This window comes from Bombus affinis, chromosome 5 (genome assembly GCF_024516045.1).
Source record: "Bombus affinis isolate iyBomAffi1 chromosome 5, iyBomAffi1.2, whole genome shotgun sequence".
NCBI classification, from domain to species: domain Eukaryota; kingdom Metazoa; phylum Arthropoda; class Insecta; order Hymenoptera; family Apidae; genus Bombus; species Bombus affinis.
In genome coordinates this window covers 6,382,830-6,406,283 of record NC_066348.1, presented here as the reverse complement: position 1 = coordinate 6,406,283, position 23,454 = coordinate 6,382,830, and the positions used below count along the sequence as shown (strand labels likewise).

At 34.5% G+C, this 23,454-nt stretch overlaps 1 protein-coding gene and 1 long non-coding RNA gene across 2 annotated transcripts in view; one reads left to right on the top strand and one right to left on the bottom strand.

Annotated features, from left to right (window-relative positions):
• The window catches only part of LOC126916658 (protein Tob1-like), a 115,277-nt gene that overhangs the window by 64,838 nt on the left and 26,985 nt on the right, over positions 1–23,454 (bottom strand). The window contains exon 2 of the mRNA XM_050722678.1: positions 22,266–22,311. The gene's annotated coding sequence lies outside the window, so the exon portion shown is untranslated. The remainder of the gene's footprint in view (positions 1–22,265; positions 22,312–23,454) is intronic.
• On the top strand, positions 4,501–5,799 carry LOC126916676 (uncharacterized). The gene is made up of 2 exons (XR_007710702.1): positions 4,501–5,125; positions 5,399–5,799. It is a non-coding gene; the product is annotated as an uncharacterized LOC126916676 (long non-coding RNA).

Sequence of the window (23,454 nt, the reverse complement as noted above, 5' to 3'; positions counted from 1 at the left end):
CAGTCCATAAGTCAGTTAATTTCCTTATTCGATTTAAAATTGTAATATTATTTACACAGTAGAAATATATACTCTACAACTCATAATTTCTTAATTTATTAGTATCAGTGCTTAACGATTTATTTAGATAAGTTGATCATTTTAGCTTTTGTGTGATTCATGTGGATTTTGATAAAATATTTGTTATGAATTAAAGATCTATTGCACATATTAGATACCACTTTTACGTTACCGAATATTTTCTTCGATTTTCTTGAATTTTTGAATACAATACTGAAATAGTATATATATTATAGAACATATCATAATAAGCTATAATAATAAACTACTGATAATGTACGTATAGGAAGCGAAAAGCCTGCTCAGTTTTCTATTTTGGAAAGTATATACGCGTTAAACTGTTAATTATTGTTTTAATGTCGTACCGACTATCTTAGTTATTAGCGATAATTACCACTTGTTATAGACTACCGTAGCACAACAGTTCAATTTAAATTTATGTAACTTCGTAATTTATGTACTTACAATTCATTATTCGATATTCGAATAAATAGCAAATTAGAAATTATTATTTATAACGTTAATGCTTTGTACATAGCATAATAAAATTAAAGCCGATGAAAAATAAAACACTAATTAAAGAATAATAATTGCTTATACTCTCGTAGCCAATGAAGTTCAAAAGGAAATCAGAATTATAACAAAAATCGAAAATAACTCTATTTAGAGAAAGAAGCCAATTCTATTATCATCTTCTTCAAATTGATAACTTCCTGATTCGAACGAATCTTTCCCAACGTCTTTATCTGCGTGTACCAATTTTTGGACGATTGTCAACATCATCTAGAAATGCTCCCGTTACAAATGGAAAGCTGCCTGTTATGAATGAACGTCATTTTGCTTCGTATCTTGGTTCCTGATCAATTACTTTAAACGAGGCCTCGCCTACCTTCGTCGAATTTTGCACAATCTCGATCGAATGATATGTTAAAATATTCTTTATTTACAATGTAGTCAGTTAAAGGATTTACCAACGATAAGAATCCATCACACACATCTACAAAACGCAAATTCGGATCTCAATTTCCGGATCACGAAGCTTCATAAACAAACGATCACACGCGGCAATGTCGAAATCAGCAATCTTATTGAATACACGTCACGATCTTGAGTTACGTGCTACATTCATTGAAAGGACTACGATGTCAGGTGCATTGTCATTTATAAGTATTTAAACAGCTGATGTACATAATTCGATTAGAAGATCGATAATTTTTGTTATATCCTCAAAATTAAGGTTAAAAAAAGTTTCTCTACCACTAGTTTTTTACCTCTTGGTACACGTGAGATCGAACACTCTGTTAAATTTCACTGAAATACGAAATATATTTGCATAATTCTAATTCCATGTTATCTATAATGAATGACATTTCGTAAAATTTATATAAACGCTTACAGTACGACTGAAAGTACAGTTTTCGATCGTTCTAAAATGTCAACATTGAACGGACACACTTAAAGTCACTTAACTTAGAAATGCACTTAGCGCAGGATCAATGTTCATCCACCTATTACTTTTTTATTTATACTAATTAGTATTAATTACTGTTTTTGTCAATATTTATTAATTCTACGCTGTTCGTTTGAGATAGGATCAGAGGTTCAAATTAAATGGAAATGTTTCATTCTTGAAATGTATTTTATATCTATATCTAAAATGACTTGGAAGTGTCAAAGTACTTATGGGCGATAGCGTTATCCTGGGACAATAAATCGAACCTTTGAGAAAAGTCCGGTGGAACGCAACTGCACGATAGATCAACAACGTGACGCTGCCACTGCAAATTTATCGGTGTCATAATCGATATTTTTACCGTTACATAAAACGCTTCCGAGGCTGTTTTCTTCGTGACACGGCTGTCATGCGTTACATAAATCTATCGTGGAAGGCTGTTCTCGTGCGTGGACTTCCTATTTCTCCGCTTTCTACGGCTCGCGGGCTAAAACCGCGCGAAAGAACGCCCTCGGGAATGCACGTCGTCGCGACGCTCTAACGCCATACAAAAAGCTGTTCGGAGCTAAGCCAAAAGAATGAGTATGTACCTATCGAATAATGGAATGCTGGAGGATGATGTGGATAGAAAATGTTATTTTAACCGATGAAATTAAATATAATTTAATTGTTACAATTATATTAAAATATTATTATAAATGTATAAATAATTTCAATTTTAATATTGCTCGGATATTATTCATCGGTTAATATTAGAACTACCAATCAAACTGGTCAATTCGTAATTATTCATAGAAATTTTACACGTAGGATTTATTTTAATGCATATGTGGCGATTTAAATTTTTGTAAAGTATAAGTATATTCTGTAAAGTATAAGCTATTGTATTATATGTATATTATTCATGTACCTCTTATTTCAATTTCTCTTCTGTTAATTTAATTATAGCCTTAGATGATTTTAATGCTAAATTAAATTTCATCCTATCATGGATTTAATTATTATGATCTAGTACATTCGAGAGATCTTATTGCAAGATAATGTCATTCCCAGGAAATGATACATTTTAGATACTCTGATAATTCTGATTGTAGACGGCTCATGTTTTATTTCGCTTGTAAGTCAATGTTAATTTTCTCTATTATACTTCCTTATCATTTCATTTCTTCCGTTTAATTTTATTACCGTGATAGTTCTTCATTTATTAATTTCCCAATAAAACACCGCACTGCATAAAATCTATCCTCTTTCTCTTCTCTAAATAAAAAAATCACGAATTAGTCATCGCATATGATTGCTGCGCGTAAAATTTGCAAGGAATTCTTATACCATAATCTGCATTTTTTCCACCTCTTTACGTAAACGTCTTCTAAATTGTTTTCATATACCACGAGAACATTATGCATAATCGATGGTCGAAAAGTCGCGCTGACGCTACATGCCGCTTCAGATATTCTTTTTCTTTAACAGTTCATTTCGTAACAAATCGTACAAGCGTGAAATGGTATTTCGTATTGTAAACATGGCACACGTCAGAGAAACGATTATTTGCTACAAGGAAACATGTCGCGGCCGCTTAACATGACGAATAACGTTCTTGCACGTTAAATGCATGAGACTTCCCCTTCGTTCGTTTTCTAGCATGGTCATGAATCGCTAATCTCTTCGATATTTCGTCCTCGAACGTAGAACTCAAAAGTCCACGATGCGACTATTGTGATGCAAATATGTTGAAAGCAGTTTGAGAAAAGTGTCATTCAAATTGAAATCTGACTTGCTAAATAATATCTTCAGATGAAAGATAAAAAATATATTTAGAAATTTCGCATTATAATCTGAATTATAAAATTTTCCTTAAAAAAAAGAAGACCCATAAAAATGTACACACAAACGATGAATAATCAATTTCTATGAATAAGAAGACCTTCGAGGCAGTGTCTGAGTTTTTAGAAACGATAGTTTCAGATTTACCTAGCCGTTTCCAAGATTTAAAATTTCAAAGCGAATCGAGTGGATACACAAGTGAGCGTTCGTTTGCTCGACCATGATCATCATGAGACCTTCGTTGCACAACATTCATTCTTCTTTGCCAATTAATCTTCTTTATTTCACTTTTAATATATTCTGTATGATATATAATTTATATATATAAAACTTTATTCTGTTCATTTAATGGTAATTTTAACGTGATCATTTACGTGACGTGGAACGTATTCAGGAAAGTCCTCTATCAGATAATATACTACTCGCGAAAGTCGAAACGTACTAAACCCGTTTAAATTGCAAATGTCGAATTTCCTAGAACAGGACGCGATAAGTTTATCGACGATTGCGCATGGAAAGAAACAGAAGCCAATTGGTTATTCTTCTCTTTCGTTTTTGTTGCCTCTTTCCCTCCCTTGTGCGTGTCTTGTCGCCACTGCCTTTACATTGCTAATTACATCACGGGAAACGGTATTTCTTTCTCATTAATATCTCCTCTAGCTTCGGAGTTCCCCGGCTTTCAATGCACAGAACGACGGACGTTCTCCGGCTCGTCTCATTTCCGTATTCGTTAGTTCGTTCGACGTTCGATTCTTCGAGGTAAAATGTTTGTCGATTTCTAAAAGCTAATTGACTCCGTTTTAAAGAAAGATTAATGCGTGACAGGAATGCATTTTTAAACAGTTACTTCTAATCATATTGTTGAAAAGGTTTTGTCTCGCATTGAATGGTAATTTGTTTACTAGACATTTTAATTATCTATATAAACAATTATCGGTATATTTATACTACTTACTATTTATACTACTTACAAGATGTATGAATTTATTCGCTGAATATTTCGTAAAATTTTGTTAGTTTCATAGAATCGAAAGATATTTTGTTTTTGTTTATCTGAAACACGATACATGAATTTTGATTGGAAGAAATCTGATTGATATGCAGATTCGGAATTAGCAGTTTCTAGTAATCAGCAGTTTCTTATTTTTATGATGTTTGTTCGGAAGAATTTCGAAACAGAAATTCTAATTTGATGTATAGTGGTATTAATAGATTATGGATGTTTGTGTAAATTTATATTTTTATAAATGTAACTAAAGATAAAGAACCTAAATAGCGATTTGCATACATTTTGTACATGTTTGCATCTTTAAATATTCTTTCCTACAAACACATAAACAACCACAATATAGTCGTTAGTCATTAGACACTAAGATCAATTAGCTTTCACCCAACAAATGCAACCTTGTAAACTCCAGCAACATCCTTCTTCTCCTAACATCAGTGAGTTATTTCGTAACATTACGAGTATTACTGGCGGGAATATCAGACGATGATTCGAAGAAACATGCCATACCTCGCCATCAGTCCATTGAACAATATGGATGTGTTTAAAAAAGTATCGGATAGCATTCCAGGCGGGTGGACAGAAGCACATCGACAGGTATTTCTACATCGTGCGAGCAACAGTGTTGCAAAACCAGAATTCTTTCAATGTCCTCCGCTCGTTAGAGAATCGCGATTTACATAACACACGCATACCTCATGCTGTTCGACATACAGTACTGTGCAAAAGTTTTTGGCCCCCGACTAAATGGAGATATTCTCTTTCTATAAAGAAATATGAAGGTAACTGATATTACACTAAGCTTGTTGTTAGTATATTATTTAATTTCTGTCAAAGATAAGTTGTGTCATATGTTGTCATTATATTTGGAAAACTTAAAACACTATTGACTATTTATCGAAATATTTCTGGAAAAGTTTGTTAGACCCCAGGAAAAGTCATGAAGAATTAACACCATAAAAAAGATATCTAAAGATTCGTTTCTGTATAACAAACTTCTTAAAAAAGATAATCGTTGCCATTATGAGATTACTAAGGTACATGAATTTTTGCAGAGCCCAAGGAAAGTCCAAGAGTTTTGCGTAGTACTGTAGCTGCATGAGCACCGCCTATGAAAGAAGACTTTTTTATTTCACGCGATCTTGAACTTCTTGAAATGTCACCAACGCGGCGCACGAAATACGCTCACGCTGATATAGAGGCTTTCGTAACTGGCTTACAATTATCGCGGAAAATGTGCATATCATTCCCTCGGTTATTTTCACGGCCATATTTACCACCGTCGATCAACAGCATTTACCAAGTATTCGTGTCACCGGCGACCTTGTGTGACTTCCTCTTTACCAAAGGGAACGATGAAATTAAATCTTTTCCCTGTACAAAGTTGGTGCGACGAACTTTGAACGTTTCCAGAAGTGAGGGATTTTAATTGAAATAAAATGTACATTTATCTTAATTGTACCATCCATGTCATCTATTATTTGAATGTTGTAAACCCAGCTACCTTTACAGATTTTTAGGAAGCGAATAAATGTAAATAATTATACAGTTTAATCTATAGATCATATGATGCTCGTAAACAAGAAAAAGCGGTTTTTCTCGATTAATTCCAGTGTGTCAGTCTTCGAGACATCCTCCACTTTACACGAGCCAAATTGCACAAGTTCTTCGTCATCTCAGTCGTGTTTTATACAAGTACAATTGTACGTCACTGCTATGAAGAACCTAGAAATCACTACTCTTTTGTATTCCTTTACCGACGTGACATTAAACTCAAGAAGTTACTAAATTTCCAAACGTTTGTCTGTCCAACGATAATTCGAAGATTATCCTTTAATTATCAATCTCTGCTTTGGTTAAAATACCACGAATCAATTCGATAAATCGTATACATGACGGATCATCGTGTAAAATGCAGTCATATCGGCTGTATGACCTGCAATATTGTGTGTGTTGTCTGTTGTTTCCATCCCTAGGAATTACATAACGCGGCGATTGCATGGCCGGGCCAAGTACAGCACAATGCCACGATGCGACGTTAAATGCAATGCCTACGTTGCAGCGTAGACGCGCGCTGCCTTGATAGCAGGCCACGCACGTGCGTGACAACCGTACACACTGCCACTGAATCGTATTTCAAGTGGGATTCATGTCTTGTCATTCATTAACCATAAGATCAGACTCGAAATTTCCTCTCAAAGTCTATTTCTAATCTTAGAAGATTCCACTGCTCGTTCAGCAATTTGCCATGGAAAAGGTCTTGACCTTTTATCGACGGACTTTTGCCGAAGGTTAAAGAAAGCTGTTTATCGGGTTGATTAGTCAGCGTGGAAATTTGTAGTCGTAAATATTCGCAGACATTTGTACGCGATTATAATTATTTTACGTTTATCTATTATTATTATTATTTTTTTTTTTTTTTTTTTTTTTTTTTTAGAAAAATGAACATGAAATAATTTTTGTATTTTATTTTGTATATATATTATTTTCATATATTTGAATTTCACCAAAGACATTTAAACTCGTTCAAGAAGTTTAAATTCGTTTAATTTTGGTAACTCATTGTAAAATCTTTATGTTTGTTAAACCAGCGTTTTATTTCCTCCTTTTCGTATACTTTGCACTAATTGATATATTTATTGATTTTTAGTTATACGAGTAATTTTTATCTTTGGTTTACTGTTTGGAGCACAACGAGCGATGTCATTCGTTTTGCAGTTGTTTACAAAGGGACATCGGCAGATGTTGATATGTTAAGTCACGATTTCGCCTTCCTTTTTGTAATTGTGTTATATAATTTTACTCTTCGTTTTCCGGTTGCGTGATGGTTAGGTAACAATCGGCTAATACTCCGAAACGATACGAACAACATTCGACAGAAGCGAACGACAATTAATTGCGTTTCCTTGTGTCACGCAAATTGCAATGTTCGTTTCGAATCTGCTCATTAAATCTCAGGAAATTTATACGCATACGTAACAGAGTTACGACTTTACAAAAAAGCTGATAGGAATATTTTGTAACTCTTGTATATGTATTTTCTTTTATTTGACTGGCATTGTAGTCGATCGATAAAGTGTTACACTTCGTATCACAGAAATGTTGAAAGCAAACCATGAATGGAACACGTTTTTGATTCACTTATAAATATCTATCGCGATATGAAGACGTTCTTTTTAATCATTTTTCGATTTTTAAGGAAAGATTGACAAATATGCCATATAATTAATATATAATATACCAATGAATTTTTAACGATAAACTATTTTATATACTTTATTTATTTTTTAACATATTCTTCAAATAAATGGGTGTCTTAAAAAGATCTTGTACAGTTTATTTTTAAAAAGAAAATAAATTGCTCGTTGCTGGGAGGAAGGACATCCTGTTTGTCTTTTAACAAGGGTATCATTACGTAAAATTGAAACAATAAAAACATTCGACATATTTACAGATGGTCAGGGTTTCAAAATGAATAAGCTTGTATTTCTTATGCAATACGGAAGATAAAGATTCTCAAAATCAGTTCATTAAATGTATTAAACAAAAACGATCACTTTATTTCGTCGAGTTATCTCTAACAAATTAAAGAACACATGAAATCTGAAAGCAAACTTTTTATCTATCTGTCAATGTATGACTAAATCTTGTTTCACTATTATATGCTATGAGATTTTATAATATTCAAAGGTCAATCTGTGTCAGTACGATTCAGATAAAAGGTCAATCTCCGTTCCTGGTTTCGTGCGTTTAAGTCATGCTCGGAAGTTCAGAGGTATTCAAAATAAATCAGTCAGCGTGCAACGGAGCAGTAAACTATGCAGCAACAGTTATCGTAAACTTAAAACAATATTATACATACAGTGTCGACTACATAAATAGGGAAATACCAAATTCAATTTAATTCAGCTTACGATTCAATTAAAAATCTGCAACTCATTCTATATTCATAATACCTAAAAGTAAAAAAATTATATTTTTAAACATTACACCATAGAAAAAAATATTATTTTCTTTTCCTGGATACTTTACAATTTGTCTATACAAGAACATTTGATAAATTGTCTATAAAAAAAAAATAGAAATAAAACTTTTCGTAATATAATTAGTTGAATTTACACATGTAAGCATTTGCCTGTTAAAACACTGGCCATTGTATAACGCAAAATTAATTATCTGTTTCTATAAACGAAAGAAGCATTTTCGCGGTTTAACCTTTTACAATATCTGCTTTTTGCATTTAAATAGCTTTCTCACTAAAGAATACCCATGTAATAGAAGAAATATGTAAATGAATTTTAGTGCAAATTATAATTCCATAATACTTTTTGCAAAGAATAATTTCTTCTCTTTCTTTTTGTTTTTCTCTTTTTTCCTCTCAATATGAGATAACTTTCACTTAGCGCGTCTTCTCACGATATGAATAAATTAAAAGAAGTGATCCGTCTTCGGCAACGAGACGAGGACTATAAATTACAAAAAAGATTTCGTTAATCATGACCTATCGAGTCATCCAATCATCGAGATTGCTTAACGAAATGATGGAAGCCTAACAAGACCGACAGTCTGGTTATGACCGAACCTCGAACATCGAGGAGAGACACGCAAATGCGTCGTGGATAAAAAGTTTCCGTTGTTCGACGAGAGAAAAAAAAAAAGCGTGGACTCTAATTGAATTCGTAATCATCGCTCGCGTTTGCGTCAGTTCCGTTAACGTGACCGTGGAATTGTACGTTTGCTCGCTGTTTTGACGTGATTCCTTTCGTCACGTGCTAGCACCTGACCTCTTCGGAACCCAGGATGCTGGGTTAATGTGTTGCAAATTGAGTATAATATCCCAATTCTTCTATCACGTGAATAGCTAACGTTCCGAGAAAATCATATATTATTATTAGCCTACGGACTTTTATACATTTATAGGAGATTTGAAAATGCAAAATTGCACAGGATGTACATGATATGAAAAAATATGTAAAATATTCAAATTATAGTGCTTTCTATAATAGCTACCAGGAAAAATGATGATCTACCGAGGTGCCATTTTCTTAATTATATTTAAGCCAAAAATATGAATTTGCACAAAAATCGCGTTCCAATTATTACTACTACAAAAAATAAAATCGGTATTAACTATAGCATTATTATTTCCGATGCACACAAAACTTTATATCAAGCAAGTGATTCATTTAAGGAAAGCTTTATTGTTTTTTTTTTTTTTTTTAAATAAAAAAAAGCGAAATCGAGTAAAAAATCTTTGTAAGCTTTTCCATCCTTAATAATATTTCGAATATTTCGATTCGATGAAATTTTCATCTTTGCTTTCTTTTACAACGCTAATTTAAAGTTTATTGAAGGTGTGAAACGAGTGTAACAAACAGTTACACATTCGATCGAGCAGTGAACTATAGGAATGCGACTATCGATTGGCACGTAGATTATCAGAAAGCAACCCACGCTCGAAGAAGCGTACGATCGCAGCGAAACCTATTACACTGCTATTACGTAATATTAGCTGTGATTTTGAATAATTCAGCGATACCTATGTTAGAGTCGTTCTGTTTCGTTCGATGTTCTTTATTGAAACGCATTTTGACGAGAATTTATGGTTTATACCATTAAGACGTAATAAATAACGGACAACAGAAACTTTGATCGTCCAATCTTTCAACTTTCAATATTCGACATTGCAGTTAATAAATATTCAAGTGATTAAGGCTTTAGACGATCTATCTAGTCAATACATTATAAATAATCTTTAGACATAATTAAGACTTGGTTGGAAACATTCAATTATAATTCCTTATAAATCGTCGGATTTTTTAATGACTGATTATACGGACATTTTACTTAAATACGATAATTAATACACAAAAACAAAAATATGTTCTTTACAAGAAAATGAAAAAGAAATGTGTTGGGTATGTTATAAAAATATTATGGAAGATCTCATTTCTTTCTTTACTATAAAATTTCTTCTAGCTTCTTTTAGAAGAAAGGAAAAAAAATATACGGTCTTAATTAATACAGAAATATTACTACAAATATAAAAGCATTCAGGTACTTGTGTCCAAAGGTGTTTGGTTTAAAAGATGTCCTAACTTCAACTTTATAAAGCTTAACGTATGAAAGATAAAGAAAGGCACAAAGAAAAAATACATGCCACTGTATAACACCCTGTACATTCCTATTATTATCTCTTCCTCCTTTCGCTACCGACACGAATAACTTTGCAACAAAGTAAACATCGTACTGCATAAGGGACGATTATATATTTTTAGCCTTTGTAACATATTCATTCACTGATAAACGTCGTGGAAGGCGAGATTCATGGAAACAAAGGATGAGATAATCGAGATCTATCATGGTTGACACCTCAACGATGGTCATAAATATTTCGATCCTCGATTAACGATCAATCACCCAGGCTTAACGCGTTTCTTAGAACAACGAGTTTAATTGTTCCGGGGAAAAATGGACTTTATTCGATGGTAGAGGAACAAAGTAACTGACGATTCGAGACGAGCAAAGGTTCGATCGCGATTATCGTTGTTAACGAATCGGAGGAACGCGACGTTGGAACAATGGAGGCATCGTTCGGCTTGTTTCTCTGGTTAACAAGGGGAAACTGTAAAATTCGACACGGTTCTGTTCAAACGAAGCCGTTCGTCTAGTTTCTAATCGATTTCTGTTCCCTGTGTTTTCCTCTTTAGCGACCGCCTATTGTCGGTATAATCCTAGCAATAATCGATCGACGATTGATCGGCCTTCGAGCGATGAAACATTGAGCGCGACATACTCGTGTCAGCCCGAGCTCTTATTATTAGTGGATCAGTTGGCACCGGTGAAACTGTTTTGGTCGATCAAATACGGATGACCGTTTCGTTTGCTTCGATTTTCCTACGACCCGCTTCCAGTTTTCCAGTTCACGACATTTCGGCTTCTCATCAGCTTGAACCGTTTCTTCGTATCTGAATACGAGCAAATAGGGTTGTGATATTAATTTTTATTCAAAGAAATGACACTTTTATGGAAGTTTTTTAAAGAAGAGATTCGTAAAATTCTGGATTATAAATATCGATATATTAAACTGAATCGACCGCGAGTTTAATATTTGTAATATTAAATTACTAGTAATTAATTGAAAATGAATAAACAGGTATTTTCATTAAAATCGAAATAATATTTCAATAAATAATTTATCATTTTTCTGCATTCTGTCGGAAAATACTCGGAAATATCGAGATATATTTTTAGTCAATCTCGGTCCACAGTCGATAAAGAGAATGACGAACGAGGAAAGGAATATAGGAAAAGAGAGCGGTAGATTCGATCGCTAAAATTAACTGGATATGATTTTTCGAGCCGTCAACGAGCATGGAATTGATTAGCGAATTCTTATTGAAAAGCAGTAATCGGGCTCGCTTCGTTATCATCGCGAAAAAACGATTTATTTCGCGCGCCAAATAGATTAAACTCTCGTGACTTCTCGTACCTCATAGTCATAGATAGCCTCGTACGTTTTTCCTTGGCTATGTTTGCAAGGTTTCATCTTCCAATTGTGTGAACATTTATATTCGAATGGAAATTTTTCTCCTTGTATTCAATGTTATATCTACTGAATATTATACTCAAACTGAGGAATCGTAATTACGTAAAATAGTTTGACGGCAAGTGACAATCGTAAACGAAAAATGAACGACAAGTTATACAATAAATTTCCAGCCTGTTGTAGTAATATTTCTCGAAGACGAGATGTCTTGTGGTTTTCTATAGTTTCTGGAAAATATGGAGTGTCTTAGACGTTATCTAACCTGAATTATGAGATAATTTAAAATTTACGATAAACGTATTAAACATTGGTAAGATGATATACAATATTTGTCAGAAGCTTCCAGTAGAAGTGTAATTTTATTATGTCGTTGAGATAAAAATCACAAATAACATGAGGTACTTTAACAGAATTTCTTATATTCTTTTACATTTATAGTCTTATATCTTTATAGTATTTCATTAAATGTTTCTAGTTTTATAGCGTCCAATTTATACCCCTTTTATCTAATTTTTATTATCGCTTTATGAACGACACATGGCAAATAACTGAAACAGTCTTCATAATCTATTAATCCTTGACGATCTATTAACAATAAAATAGAAACGATTATGTACGCTGGTCTCGATCGACGAGGTCAGATATCGCGAGAGGATCGATCGTCGAGACGTAACTGAATACGGTGCTTTGACCCGTAACAATGTCTATAATCAGTCCACCTCCTAATTTCCGATTATGGAAGGGTTCAGGAACTCGTGTTTCAGTAACCTTGAAACCGAGCGTGTCCGTGGTGGGCCGACGATTATTTAACGCGACGGCATAATCATCGTCGACGTAACGACAGCGTAATTTACAAGGTTACGTTATAACCTGTCCCCTCTGCCGTTCTATCCACGTCCTTGAATTTCTTTTTCCGGGCGTCTAATGAATTCGATTGCACGACTGACACTTCGATATTTTCATTTGATTAATCCGACAATAATCATCTCCCGCGATAAAATGAGAGTTTTCCTCGTGTTGCTATCTTGAAAGATCGATGCTTCGCTCGTTGGCAAGCTTCCGTTAGCTTCATTATGGGATAAAAATAGCGATTCTGAATTGAGACCCAACAGTAGTCGAGTAAAGTATGAATTTTAATAAGTTAGAAAATAACAAAATCGTAGTAATTTGTCAGTCAGATTTAAGCTTTAATGGAATGGAACATGGATTTATTAATAAAAATTTGATTTCTGATCCCATTATTGTTTATTACATATATTCTTCATCTAGGATAGGCAATGTTTGTCACAAAAGTAGCTATTATGGTAGAAAATTGTCGATAAAGTTTGACTTACGTCGCTCCGAAGTAACAAATATTTTTGATGGAAGGTGGTAAAGAGGAAGAAACGACAAATTCAGCAACAAAAAGATATGAAGCAAAGAAAAATGCCAAATTTTATAGGTGTACTCTTAAGAAAATTTGAGCGAAAAATTAATTAGACACAGGTACTACTTTAATTCTATAGAATTGCAAATACAAACGAAACCAATTCGGTAAATTTGTCCTTCTGTAAAAACTTCGCCGAAATACAAATTTGCAAGACCTGATTTCGTTCGTGTATACTCAATGCGTTAAAATTAGCAAATACACAAAGATTAACATGAACACAGTAACCAATTATCGTCAACAGTCCAAAGTTATCGTATCTCGTTCTCCATCCGTGAAAACCAATTCGCAACGGCACCGCATTTTTCCTTCTCAAAAGTTCAGACAAAATTGTTTTTTTTTTTTTAAGCGGCATATTCTCTTTTTCCTCCAAAGTCTAGTTCGTTTAAAGCAAATTCGTGCTAAAGATAAGAAGCATATTGTCCGCGTCTCGAGCGAAATATAACAGGCTGGCTCGTAAAAACTCGAGCGAACGACGCAACGATTTCGCGTCACTGGAAACGCTCAAGACCGCGAATAAACGCGCTGCGTTCAAAATATAGTAGTTTTTGGGGAAAAAAGCAACATTCGACCGCTAAACGACGGCTGAGTCGTATTTATGTATACACATATGTTAAATTCTATGTTATATATATACGTAGGTTACACATGTATATTGTGTATTTATATTGTATACATATCGTATATACATCGTAAAGGTTGGGTGTCAAACAAGAGCAGAGAAAAAAGAAGGCGAACGAGAGCTCGAGAATGGCCACTGCCAAAAAGTCGATGTGGCAATCGCCGTGTTCTTTCGTAGCCGCTGCCAGCCCAGACCGCCCTGCCATCGTTTTAATTTAAGACACCCCTTCAAATGTCACGAATACACATTCCATTCTGTGCCGTCTCGACGTCGAACTGAAAACACGCGGCGTTTTCCTCGTTTTTCGACGAATCTCGGTCGATGAGTCACTTTCGAAACCTTTGGAAACAATATTATGCAAGCTACCTTGAAACAGTACGATAAATAAAATTTTTGTAACGAACTGTGTTAATATGTAAGAACATGAACGTTATTGTGATTGGTTTTAATCATTAGTGATATTATGAGAAAATGTGAAATCAGACATTTCGTAGTTTTTTTCGTTTCTCTAGAGACGTGCATGTTATTTATAAGAGAGATAAAGCCGAAGAAGTTATAGTTTGGTAACATTTGATGGTTTCTTTCGCATTCGGTATGACGCTGCTTAGACTGGTTCTAGAGAGATGCAGAGAACGACCCTGATGTTTTACAGTTTTGTTATTCTCTTTCGGTGTCATACTGGAACGTGCCTCCAAAAATAAGATCTAAACACTGCCACGTACTCGAGGATCAACAAGCATCTTTCTGTCCAGACAAAGCAAGCAAAAATGCTGAAACAATGGCTGGAAAGTTTGGCATTCCTTTCTTTAAGCTTTGTCAACTTCTGTCATCTTCTATCGACCCCACGCAATTTTTTTGAATGCTTAAAATTAAGTTTATAATTTTTTATTATGCTTGACAAGAAGAAAGAACATTCTTACTAAAAGAATCGCTTTTTTTTTACTAAAGAAATACTAAAATAGAATATTAATTTTTGGAATTTATATAACAATATGCGCAAACTTATTTTTCTTCGCATACCAATTAATCCAATAATTCGAAAAATTAAACATCAAAAAAGTGTTAACACTTTATTATTATTTTCACGGATAACAAGAAAAGAAAAGAGAGGAAGAAAGAAAAGTATCGCATTATATGTAGTTATAATATATTTCATAGAAATGTATAACGTTTCTTTTACTCAAAAATCTTTAATTTAAAAAACTTGCCTGCAAAAGCGTGACAGTGTTGTCGATTGATTGTATCATGGTAGTTTCGGATAGTAAAGGGTTCAATCGATTCTGAAATAATCTAATAGGTCGCTAAAGAATCTAGTATGAACAGAACTAGGCGAGGGAACGCGGTTGCTCACTGTAGAGATAAACAGAGTATCAGTTTCTTGTTTACAGGGCGGACCAATAATTTTCTAAAAATAAAAGACCGTTCCACGACCAAGGCTGCGCTAACCGATTGATATATATACATACATTCTCGCCGTTCTAATCAAGCTTCTACGAGCTTAACGAACGGAACGGAACAACGGATGTCTCTCCTCTATAATGTCAAGCCATTCAAGAAATCGACCTTGCGATCTATGCGCGAATTCCGCGCCAACCCAGTTTAATCGTATTTGCGAGCCCTCTGTTGTGATTTCAAATGGAATGGAACGATTACATCCTAATGGTCGAATTAGCTGTGTCTATAATAATGAATACTGATGATTGAAACATTTCAATCTAATGAGAAACTTTCCTTTCGTGTCTTTCTTAAATTTCTACATGTAAGTCGAAATTGCCTAAGAATTGATAATCCAGCAACAGAGAAATCGATGTTTAAGAAACATTTAACAGTTGACAGCTATGATGATCATCAGGGCTCTCTTTATTAGAAATGTATACTTTATACTAAATTTTTTACAATGATTAAAATGAGATAAATGTCATGGATTGAGAAATGTCCAACAATGTGAATTGTTTAAATAACAGTGACTATTTTGTAAAAATTGAAATTTATAGTGCACTGTATGTCTCAATGTATTGCAGCTTTTAGGGCAACATTTATAAAATTCGTTCAACATTCGCATTCAACGTGTCAAAAAAATTTCACGGAGAGTCATTATTCGAAGAATACTGTTGAATTGTGCAATGGTTGCTATGTGTTTTTTTGACAGAAAACGGTAAATCGAATATGCTGAATTGGAAAAATTTCAATCGGTAACTTACTTCTTTATTATACTTGTCTCGCGTCTAGACAGATTCGATGGCGGATTTCATAAAATTTCTATATACCTCGTAAATATGATTCATATTTACGTATGGTGCACAAACGAGGCGATATGTTCGATGTTAGTGTTGAAGGAGAAGTTCGAAGTAGCATGACACGTATACGGCGTAAAAGAGTCGGATCGATCGAGGTTGTCTGCGGCAAGAAATATCTTGTCCTTTGAAGCGGAGTTCCTGTATCTTTTTGTAGTTAGGATACAAGTTTGTTTTATGTAACAGTAAAGGATTTTCTATCATTTGTTTATAATGGCAACAAAAAGGCAACGTGACAGGTATGATAGAAGAGATATTCTATAAACTACATCTTGGAAGTTTTAAATGCTGAACGACAATATCGCGAATAATATTCCGATAATAGATGATAAATATCCCGCAAAGATCAGAAAAACCTACGATAAAGGTGACACTTTCACTTCATCTATTTGTGGTAACAAAGAGCAACATTTAGAAAGTCGAAAGCACAAATTTATAATAACATCATAATTTATTCACAAATACGTTTTACTCGTGTCAGAATTCATCCATCAAACATACGAAAATTCCTAATATTTCTCCTTTTTTCAAACGAAATCGAGAAACAATATTTGCGAAACGATCAACGATCGGCCTGCTCAACAAAGAAATACATTTTCAGAAATACCTACAGCCTGATTATAACAAATCTTTCTTCCATAATCAGAATTCACCAAGATTCATCGAATTTACAAAAATGCCCAATATTTTTCCCCTTCTCAAACGAAATCGAGAAACGGTAGTTGCGAGGTGACCATAAATCGTCCTATTTAAAAAAGGGATGCGAATTTGCATAAACATATTCACAATCAAATTATAACAAATCTTCCTTCCTTCGATCAAAATTCATCGAAATTCATCGAGTTTATAAAAATTCCCAACGTTTCTGCTTTCCTCAAACAAAATGAAGAAGCGATAATCTCGAGACGATTAACAATCGCCGTATTCCAGGCGTCGAGCCAATTAATCGTCATTCTGCTGCGGTATGCATCGAAGCCCGCGAGTTAGATAGAGCGGTAGAAAGAAAGAGGAGAATAGTCGGTTTCCGCGCGGACTCGTAATAATGACGAAACGAGCCGGCTGCGCAGCCACGTCGACCCACATTTATAAATAGAGAAGGCCTCGTCTCCGTCGGGGTGACGGCGTGGTGTGTGTCACCCCAGGAATACCACGCTCGACCGAGTGACCGACCGCGTCGCTGTGAATGGGCCGTCGTCTCTGCGAAACGGGAAACGACCGGTTCCTCGCGTGAAAAACCGCTCGTAAACCGTTTTCACGCGCGTACTCCTAGCAACTTGTGAACTCTCCCAAGGGTAAGTTTTACGACGTGGATAAAGACGATTAACGTCGATCATTTAGTAACAAATGGCAACACAAGCAAAAGTAGCATGAATGCGTCTTACCGTGCGCCTGTTGTTTACCGTTGGTCGTGGTCGTGAATAGAGACGATGGTCATTTAGTGGATAGCTAAGCTATCCTTTCAGAATGAAATCTGTATGGTTCTTTCGATGGAAGTTCTTAGTTAATACGTTGAATGTTACTAGATATTTTGAAGTGATTAAAAGAAGATAAATTTTGTGGACTAAAAAATTGTCCACAATGTTAATAACTCAGATAGCAGTGTTAAAAAGAGGGATGAAGATATTTATTAAAATTGTATCTTCAAACAATATTTTGGAAAAATTAAACTTAATGTAGTATATTGCAATGTATTACAGCTCCTAGGGTAAAATTTCTTTTTTTTTTTTTTTTTTTTTTTTTGACGTGTTAAAATTATTTGAAGAGAATTGGGAACGGCGATGGTCATTGATCAATAGAAGGCAAATATTTATGCGAATTCATATTTAAAATGTGGTACCTAGATAAATAATCGTTTTATTTACTAAATATTACGACGAGGTCAATCTTATTCTCGTAGATTGGAAACTTTCTAATGTTTCTTTTATAATCTTGTAAAATCGAAACATATTTGAAATGTAAAGTTGTGATATTGATTATTGCTAATTTTGTCGTGTTAAATATCGTTCCAAAGAATTCACATAAAATTTTAGGAATTCAAAAGAAAATCATTAAAACGTCATTCTCGGATATCAAAACGTTATTACAACCGTTGACGTAATTTACTCTTCACGCGGAAAACGAGCTGCCGTTCCGCGGACAAGATACTTAACGCACCGTCTCGTTCACCGGACAACAAAGCTATTTATGCCACTTGCTCTGCGAATAGTCCGATTGGCCTGGCTCCAGATGGTATTTTTCACTTCCATCTAGAGGCCGCAAGAGCAAAAATTCATGAGCGTGGTGAAACATATGAAAAGTTGTATTGGTACAGGAAAATCACCGTGGTGAGTCAAACGGTGCTAATATTAGTATGGTTGGTTACGTACAGTGTCGTTCATAGGAACAGCCTTACTATATCGACAAACAACTATTACAACTACATTAGAGGTTTAAACACAATTAAAAATGTATGTACACAAGAGCTACTATTTAGTGCAAGTATACATAGACTGACGAAAGCATTCTAACACTTGCATGACACCTCTTATGAATGTATAGTGGCTTACGGAAATATTCCAATACTCGTAGGAACTGCTTACTGAAACCGCATGTTGAACATTTTGAAATCTTATTAACACAGCAACCGAGACACGGCTACGTATTATATTGGTAATATTATCTTGATAAAAATTTGAAACGCATCCGAAGATGTATATAGATGTAATTAGATATTTATTGGAAGCATATACTTTACCTACTACCTGAACAATTATCTACGTTTTATTAATTATGAATTATTTACTATATTAATAAGCCAGAATATTTGGCGAGACTATCTTTAGCACAAATTGTATGTTTAAGATCAGCATTCATGCTGTACGCTAATTTTACAAGTGTATATTTCCAATGAACGCTTTGCGACTCCTACACGTATTTCCGGATTGGTATAAAATTTTATTATTATAATAGCGATAGTCCTGTCTTGTACAATGCAAACGAAGTTTAAAAAAATGTCGTATATCACACATAACATATATTCGTAAAAATTGCCTATGGTAATTGTTCAAATACTTTCGCGAGTCACTGCATTATGCATATGTATTGTATGAATTCTAATTCCAAGGCCTCGATGTCGGGACGAAACATCTTCGACGTGCAGGTTACGCAACAAATCGATCGTTACTGTTGCTGCAAGTATGCAATAAATTTCCTCCAAATATACAATCAACAAAGACCATCAAAAATTATTCGTTACAGCTCGATAGAAGGTTAAAAATAAATAAAATCCACAATCGACTGAGATCGATATTTGAACGACAGCAACGCGTGTAAAGATCCGTGGCACGATCGAAGCGTGTGCACGCCGCTTTTGTTGCACGCCTAATGCCGCGCGGTGTCTAATAATGTAGCAAGGCCGTTCTTCTCGCTGTACCATGAATGCCGGCTCGTTACGACACGTTCCGTTGCTCGAAACTCGAGGAACGTCGACAGACGGCCTAACGTGTCCTCGTGACGCGTCGATAAATCAGCTTCACGAGCTTTGTCAGGACGCGCGACCAAGCTGACTCTCATTGTCTTTTATTACAAGCAGACAGAGGGAATATGAAAATTCTGAGGAACACGCGACGCGGCCGAAATCGCTGTGAAACACGGCCACTGCGGAAACACGCGGAAGATGAACGTTGTTTGGCGCGCAGACACGTAATGTGCTGTGAGCTTACATTATGTGGCGCGTCGAGGTGCTTGAGGTTTGCGTATTTTGGGTTTGTCATACTTGTGGTAGTCTTTAGGAATGACTTGCTGTTGACATGCATTTTTATTTAAATTTGAAATCGAATTGGAATTTTCCTTGGTCTCGTTCCAAGAGTTTTGGATCTATTTTGGCACAGGCAATTTTTGGCACTTAATTTGGACATTAAAATTTTTAATGGTATTGAAAGAAGTTATTAATAAACGGTTTAAGATTTGCATTGTTTGGATTTCTTGCGCTCGTAGAAGTTTTTTTTAAAGGATGATTCGTTTGATTTAATTGAATGATTGATTCAATTAAAATCAAGGATGATTGATTAAAATCTTTATTTGGATTTGAAAACTTGAACTTGGAACTAGAACTTCGACTTGTATGTGAATTTGAATCTTCTTTAAAATTTTAGTTAAAAAGTTTGAATTTCATTCTAATTTGAATATCAACCTTTGTTTCGTATGATGGAAGTTCAGTGACGCTGCCTTGTATAAATTATTATTTGTTTCTGAAACTAAATTTGATGATACAGATTCATTTTGTATGAATATTTTGAACGATTTGGGAATACGATACATCAACTGCATTAAACGTTTGGGAATCATATTTCGACGCCCTTCCAATTAATCATTCATCGTCATCCATTCTATGGGACAATTCTGTGTGTTCAATTGTTTAATATTTAACCAATGCTAAAGTTCTCATGACTCATGGGGCAATTCAACGATGATTCCTACAATGTATTTGCTTATTTTTTCACACAAAATTCAAGAAAATGATGATGATTAATGGACCTGGCGTTCATTCAACGTAGTAAAGTAGTCGACTTTCATTGTTATTGTTTGTTACACTAATACGTCTTAGCGTTAATATGTACAAAGGAACAGCGTTGAAAAGCCAGACTTTACGTAAACATCGGTTAAGTATAATACTGAATGCCATTGTCGTTCGCAAGCTGGCATATTTCAAAACCATGCAATTAACTTGACAGTGGTCCAGAAATATCACTAAACACTACCATTCGGGTCTCGTGAAAAATAAATCCTTGTTGCCAACAATTTCCACACGAAACTTTCTTCATTGATTAATCGTCGACCTCCATTCGGCTGAATACCAAAAATCGTCGAACTCAGGACGACATTTGCATTCCATCATTCTACGAAATATACATAAATTTACGTTAACCTATCACCTTCGAACGAGAATGACTCGAAATGTTACTTATGAAAGCCTAGCTATTTTATCGATTACCATGTGTTTCATTGCTTTGAATTGTACTTACAGGTTTTTTCACACCATTCAGAAACATGTTCTCACGTAACGTGAGCATTGAGTCACATTTCTTGAATTCAAGTTGCTTTCGCATCGGAACAATTTGAATTCAAGTAACTTCAACTTGTATGGACACAAAGTTCAAATAATATATTCAAATTCAAGTTACTTTTGTCACTTAATTAATTCCTAAGGGTTGCCATAGGTGAAATTTCACTTTCTATTTTTTTTTTTTTTTTTATTTTCTACTTTGTATCTAATATTGTATAATATCAAAACATTTAATTACATTTATTTTATTTCATTCGTAAATAAAGTAAAATAACGTAGAACTTCACACATGATAATAGTATCAACGATTTCCTTTGATGATAGCTATTAAGGATTCTAGTGAGTTAGCGTATAGTATTATAAAATTTCTGTGTACAAGACATCTTGTGTATTTTTGTCGGTAGTGCCATTTGCTTGATTTTACTTTTTACTCGTTCTAATTGGTTTCATTTGCTAGATTCTTCAATCTTAGACTTGATGCTATGAAAAGGTTGAAAATCCTCGATGTAGGAAATTTTCATCGTCGATAGAAACTATGGAACTGAACTTCTTCGCGGTAGTCCTCGATGGGTGGCCGTCTGACGATTTATTGGTTGGTTGGTTCGTTTGATAAATTAACTTTGATGAATTACTTTCTCGACCTTCGAATATTTACCGAACGCATCACTGATGGGACGTGGATGAACGGAGGAAGGGCGTGCGTCACAGCCGGAATATTAAACTAAAGCGGCCGGAAGTGAGTCAACGTTATACGATATTACTCTACGCGATTATGATGTAACACGGGCCGAAATCGAAAATAGTTTCAGCTTTTTCTCTTCTCATCGAACTGACCCGAATGTTTCTCTTCTATGTCAGGATCCATGATTCTTTTCCGCTTCGTTACGTTAGCGAAACGTTTCCCGTGCATCGTTGGATAATTCAGCGATTTTTCAGTGTTTTGCGATTGCTTAAACGGTACGATAAATAAAGTGAAAGCAGTGTTACCTTGCGTGGTTTTGCCGTGCTCGGTCACCGCCTCGAATCGTACGATCTGCAAACAGAAGAAACGCAGTTTGTTAGGTCGATCGTTTTGTTCGTCGGGCGAGAACAGGTTAAGCCGTTTTCACGCAACTTTCGCGAAAATGCAAATGATAGCGATTTTTTAAGAATATATACGACCCAAGTTGATTTATCAAAATGAGTAAAAATAAGAAACACTTCTGTATAAAAAATATGATGATCGCAGACAGTCGATGGATAGTACAAATAAATTGGACATTTTTTGGAGCCAGGTGAGAGAAGCTTTATAAAAGTGTCGAAGAAAATTAACATTGAAATTCTCGTTCGATCGTGCTGTTCAACGACCAGACGATTTTATTAGCATATTTAAAATAAATTTTATTGTTCCATCTTATAACGTACTGTGAGTTTCTTAAGTCTTTCTCACGAGGAAAATCACACAAGTGTTGGAGATATTACTTAATAAGATTACTCCTCTCTCAGTTCAGTACAAGAGAGACTTAGTCAAGTTGTTCAATGTGGGATTATAAATCTCACGTCTTAAATTTCACCATACGTAATACCATTATTAATATTTATCGCCTATAAAATGTTGAAAGTATGTATTTTGTATGCTTCATGTCATTGTCCAAGAATTAAGATTAACAAATCAACCAAAAATTCTTAAGAATGTTCAACATTAAAAATTTGAAAACGAAATACCGTTGACCGATTTAATGGATAACAAAAGGAAAAGAATTCAGAATGAGCTTACAGAATAACTTACTGAATAATTATTTTTTATCGTCACGTTTTCTGACGCGTTTTCTGCTTCTTCGAGTCAATACATTTTAATAATTACGTTGCATACAGAAGCATTAAAAACATATAATTTCTAATACCAATTCACTGAAGCGTCTCTCGTACTACATTGTAAAAGAATTAATGTTCATAGACTATTACTTATTTCAGTAAAAGTATCTAAACGCAAATTGAATGTTGTGACCATAATTGGAACCGATTGAAACTCTATGAAAAGAAACGTTTCGATCGTATCGGCGATTTAATATCGCTACGTTCGAAGAATACTTTCACTGGATGCCACAATAGATAGAAAAATGACAATAGCGATCGTAGAAGCGCGAAATCTCGACACAGTTACAGGCGACCGACGACTCTTGTTTTACATTAAAAG